This window comes from Notolepis coatsorum (genome assembly GCF_963971535.1).
Source record: "Notolepis coatsorum genome assembly, chromosome: 4".
NCBI classification, from domain to species: domain Eukaryota; kingdom Metazoa; phylum Chordata; class Actinopteri; order Aulopiformes; family Paralepididae; genus Notolepis; species Notolepis coatsorum.
The window spans coordinates 39,664,268-39,670,400 of NC_140168.1; positions in this window are offsets into that span (position 1 = coordinate 39,664,268).

Here is a 6,133-nt window from a genome sequence, read left to right on the forward strand (position 1 = left end):
CAGGGGTAGAGGGAAGGAGAGACATGTGTTAATGCCATTGCAGTCTGATAAGATATACATATGGGAGTTGTCCATCACATCAAAACGTCAATGGTCAATACAATGGAGAAGAAGAAGAAGGTTGCCACGGAAACATTGGTTTTATGGACTGCATTTATATAGTGCTTTTATCCAACCGCTTTGCAACCTATGCCCCACATTCACTCACATTCACACACCGACAGTGGAGGCAACCATGCAAGGTGCCAACATGCTCATCGGGAGCTGTGGGTTCTCCGCAGTGGGAGCAGGGGTTAAGTGTCTTGCTCAAGGACACTCCTACACACTGCCGGGAGGAGCCGGAATCCAACCGGGAACCTACCGATTACCAGGCAAGCGCTCTACCTCCTGTTCTCCACTGTTGGCTGTCTGTCTGTCTGTCTGTCTGTCTGTCTGTCTGTCTGTCTGTCTGTCTGTCTGTCTGTCTGTCTGTCTGTCTGTCTGTCTGTCTGTCTGTCTGTCTGTCTGTCTGTCTGTCTGTCTGTCTGTCGCCCCCCATTTTATTTGGAAGAGAGACAGTAATACGTTTCAAATGTTGGGGGAGCGTATTTGAAAAATGTCAGGTGAGCGGCTGGGTGGCGCAGCGGACATTGCGCTCGTCACCAACGCAAGAGACACCGGGTTCGAATCCGGCTGTCGGCGTTGCCTCCGGCTTGGGCCGGCCGTCATACTGACTCAATTGGCAGAGTTAGCGGGTGGGAAGTCGAAGGGTGGTAGTCTGGTCGTTGTGAACAGCGACTCCTACAGGTCGGTTGGGGTGCCTGCACAGCAAAGTCAGGAAAATGGCGGGGGCAGTGTGAGCCTCCTACACGTTACTCCTCGCCAAATAAGAGTCCGCGCTGGCAGGTGAAAAGATGTGACAGGCTGCCTCCGCATGTATCGGAGGGGACATGTGATGCAAGGCTTCTATCCTCCCTACAACCGGCCAGTGGGGGGCATATGCGAGCAACAATCAGAACAGGGGAGGGAGAATTGGCACGAGAGGTAAATTGGGATGGGGAGAAAAATCACAGAAAAAGGAGGAGAAAAAGTTGATTAAATTCTTTTTTATAAATGTCGGGTGCGACATTCAGGTTAAATTTTGTGTGCAAGCATTATGCTGTGTACGTATAAGTCGTGCACATCCAGGTGAATTCCTGTCCTGGTCTGTGTGGTGTCCGTGTCTGTGGGTCCATGTCTGTCCAGCCGCCTGCGCGTTGATGGACGTGGAGCCACCCAGGTGCGCCTGTCAGTCTGTACTGTGTCCAGTCGAGTCCAGCATGTTAGCTGGCTGACCCAGGGTGTGACCCAGCTAGCTGTCAGAGAGTGTGACAGGCGGACCTGTTGACTTTAATTTACTGCAGGAAGAAGCGATCACTTCATCCTCATGGTAATATTTACACAACCCTGGTCAGGTGCAAGGAGGAAACCACCGAAGATGTGTGTGTAGTTGTGGTGTGTGCATGCATGTGCGCACATGCATAGATGTGTGTGTGTGTGTGTGTGTGTGCGTGTGTGTGTGTGTGTGTGTGTGTGTGTGTGTGTGTGTGCGTGTGTGTGTGTGTGTGTGTGTGTGTGTGTGTGTGTGTGTAGGTGCGTGCACAAGTGTGGAAATGGGGCAGTTTCCTCTCCGCCTCTAACTTATGCACTGCTCTCTTCAATTCTGTTTGCACACTGGTGATTTTCAGGAGCTCCCTTTCAATCAAAACGGGATTCCCGGGCCCAGCCCAGCCCGCCTGCCTGTCTCGTTTCAAATGGCAACATTCCCTCACATTCCCTTCACACATCAAGCAGAAGGATGAGGTAAGGAAGAGTTAAGGATCTCTCCAACACACCCATGAGATTATCAGTACCTCAACCAGATCAGTGACATCTGGGATAGCTTTGCATAGAGCCATTATGCATTCGACACAATGTCATACTGTAGATGTGAAACCCACTGGTCTTACACAAAGTGCAATGCATGTGAGCTGCTACTAGGGGCAGAGTGGCTATAACCATATGTGTGAATGAATGGTTCCCTTGTGTGTTGTTTGCAGTTTTGTTACTCATCTAATCACCCACAACATTATTGGGATTTTAAAACAATAGAGCCATGACAATCGATGGAAAAATACTTTATCTCCAATTACAAGCAATGTAGACAGCATATATGGTTACTATTTGCCATTTACCTCTGCCAGCTCACATTTATCAATACAAGCTATTTGTTTTTTGTGATGAATGTGTAACAAATTAAATCCATTACAATCAAGGCATGAGTGGAATAAATAAAATGGCAATGAAACAAGGTGGAGGCAGACAGTGAAGGTACACAGTTTCATTGTTAACTTTTTTCACCTACAATCTTTGGGTCCAGGGGACCCGAACACCGCATACTGTACTGTAATATGAATGTGTAGGAACGGGTGCACTTTCTTTTATATGTTCCAATATGAGCCAAGGCCAATGAGTCTCAGGTTGAAAATAATGGTCATTGTATAATTCCTCTTTTAACCCTTTCACTACCAGACTACAGAAGGTTAACCTTTCACTACCACACTACAGACGGTTAACCGTAAAATAATTAGGCTAGTTAGCAAAACATATAATGCTCCTGAAAAAACTTCACTTTACCTCTCACCCCAAATGCAGTTTAACGGACAAGATTCCCGGTAAACGGGAAAGGAAAACGCTGTTTTTGTGGTAGTGAAAGGGTTAACCCTTTGTAGTGTGGCAGTGAAAAGGTAACTAGCCTAATTTTAAAAGCCACATTGCTAACGCTAAATGACCGGACAGTGCAATTTGATTACGCTCCCGCTCTCAGTTGACCGGAGCTGCACTGCTAAGCTACTTTTGGCTAGCGATCTTTCCTTTCTTAAATTGCCACTTCAAAATAAAAAATTCTGACTCCCCTGCCTCGGCAGATCGGGACATCGATATTAGAGGACCTTGTTCAAGCCGAAGAGCCGGCGTGAACCGCAGACAAAGCAACGGGCGATCTATTAACAATCCATACATTTTCCTATAGCTGCAGGACCTCCTGGAGAGACTGAAGGAGTCGGAATTACAACACACGTGAGAGGCATATAAAAAAGACAAATTCTACAGCAGGACAACAAAATGAGACACCAGAGAACTATGATTCAGTGGAGACGTACTTCATCATCTCTCTGGCGACTCCCCCACACCAAACTACTGTACTCGGAGCCAGCGTGGGAAGAGGTAACAAAATAAGGTCTCCATGGACTGAGGGTATAGGCCTGGGCTTTATGGTCCTATGAACAGTTTATCCTCCAATATGGTTCTCCTATGAACAGTTTACCCTCCAATATGGTTATCCTATGAACAGTTTATCCTCCAATATGGTTCTCATATGAACAGTTTATCCTCCAATATGGTTCTCATATGAACAGTTTACCCTCAAACATGGTTCTCATATGAACAGTTTCTCCTCCAATATGGTTCTCATATGAACAGTTTACCCTCCAATATGGTTATCTTATGAACATGTTACCCATCCAATATGGTTCTCCTATGAACAGTTTACCCTCCAATATGGTTCTTCTATGAACAGTTTATCCTCCAATATGGTTCTCCCATGAACAGTTTATCCTCCAATATGGTTCTCCCATGGACAGTTTATCCTCCAATATGGTTCTCTTATGAACAATTTATGATGAATTGAAAATGGGGGACCCTGATGTAAACAAGACTAAAGTCTTTCTCTGGTCTGCATCCCCTTAACAATTGTGTGTATTGAGCTACTGTATTGTAACCATTCTGCAATCTGTTAATAAAATGTTCAATCAATCAATCAATCAATCAGTTTATCCTCCAATATGGCCACTCACCCACCTTCTCTTCTCCCCTCTCTCTGAGCCTACCGTTGTTTAAGTAGTTTAGTGACATACAATGCAGATTTCAAATACAAGACTACAACTGCTTCCAAACAAATGAACACACTCCCAACAGCATCTTCAAATTATCAGGTAAAGTCTTCCTAATTTATATGTAAAGGTCCCTTTTTTTTTCACTTTTCCTGTGTTTTATTTGAATGGGTGCCTCACATTCACCCATTCACGCATGCACACACCGATGGCGGAGGCGACCATGCGAGGTGCCAACCTGCTCATTGGGAGCAGTTAGGGGTCAAGTCGTGTCTTGCTCAAGGACACACCGACACGCTGCCAGGAGAAGGGGGAATCGAACAGGGAACCATCTGATTACCAGACGACCGCTCTACCTCCTGAGCCACTGTGGTGACAATAAAGCAGATTCTGATTCTGATTCTGATATCATCTCAATATAGTTTTAAATCTCCTCTCTTAAGCGTCTCTCTGGGGCTCGACCAAGAACAGGCTGTTTTGTGTCTGTCTGTAGTTTCAGCCTAGTTTCAGGCTCTAGCCCCACAAAAACAACATTTATATACTGAAACGTCATTATTTCACATTGACTGACACAACTTTCAAACTAGGCATTGCTGATCAAATATGAAATGCACCATATTTGTATAGCGCCTAGACCTGCTTTATAATTAAAGAAACAGAAATGGAAATCTCCCTTTCTACAATATGGGACCTTTAACTCATTGACTGCCATAAGCTTTCGCCAGGGGGACCCTGATGTAAACAAGATGGAAGTTTTTCTCTGGTCTGCATCCCGTTAACAATTGTGTGTATTGGCGGTCAGGTGGCGTAGCGGAGATTGTGCTCATCACCAATGCAAGAGGCTGCGGTCTCGACTCCCGGAGAGTCAGCATTGCCTTGGCTCGGGCTGATCGCTATACTAACTCGTTTGGCTGAGTTAGAGGGAGGGGAGCCGTGGGTGGGTCCTGGAGAGAGGTAGTGCGGCCTTCCACACGTTACACTCTCCCGGTGAGAATCTGCGCGGCCAGGCTGGCTGCCGGCTGGCTGCACATGCGTCGGAGGAAAGCATGTGACAGTCTCCGGCCTCTCGGACCAACAGTAGGGGAAAGTGCGCAACAACCAGGAAGGGGGTTGGGAATTGGCATAATGACTAACAGTGGGATGGAAAAAAATATATATAAAAAATAAAAAAAATAATTGTGTGTATTGAGCTGTACTGTATTGTACCCATTCTGCAATCTGTTAATAAAATGTTCAATCAAACCATCTTTACTAAATGGCGCCAGCGTTATTGACAATTTCACAGAGGTTTGTAGACCCATCGTGTGTTCTGTATTATAGCTATGGAGACAATAGTATGGCTCATTTGACAGGCATTGTTCATAGTCCATTACTGACTAATTAGTTAATTTCTACACACTGTAGTTTGTTACACGCTACACGCTAAACATCGCCCCATTTCCAGAATAATCCAGTCTTTTTCCATAGATCGCGAGATATGACACATTATATGCAATAAGCCCAAATCGTTCTGGTTGATCGCCTGAAGCTCCAAATACTCCCAAATCAAAGGTATATTACCATGTACATATGTGCATTCACAAAATCGATCGTCATTGCAATTCCAACGTAGGCATATGAATCAGAGACACATAGATGGCTCCGGCTGACAGTATAGAACGGGGATCAAAGGAAAATAAATCTGGGGTTTTGGCGTTCAACGCATAGCGAGCTAACCCAAGAAATCTCGGGTATGGCAGAGAAAGAGTTAATGCTCATACTTAAAGGAACATGCCGACATTATGGCTACCCGCTTCCTCTCTGTGATAGTAGAAAGCTAGCCGGCTGCAAGCTAGCCTAGCTTAGCACAAATGAATGGAAGCGGATACAGACTACTAGCCTAGCTTAAAACCCCCAGCTAGGCTAGCTGGTCTGCATCCGCTTCCATTCATTTGTGCAAAGCTAGGCTAGCTTGCCGATGGATAGCTTTCTACTGAACATGCAGAGAGGAAAATGGCATCCATCTTCTTGTCTGCCCCTGGTGAAGGTAAGCACATTTCCCATAATGTTGCCGCGTTCCTTTGACAATCCGGTGGTTTGAAGTGTTTTTGTTACTGTGCACTCGATCATGCTTTTCACTGGTCTTGCTGCTGGAGGACATTGCCTGGCCTTCCCCTCAGACAGTATACTGAAGAATGCAGCCCTGCCAGCCTTTGTCTCCAGCTCTTATTACGTCCTTGTTGCCACTGTGCTGTTTGGAGTCAGCC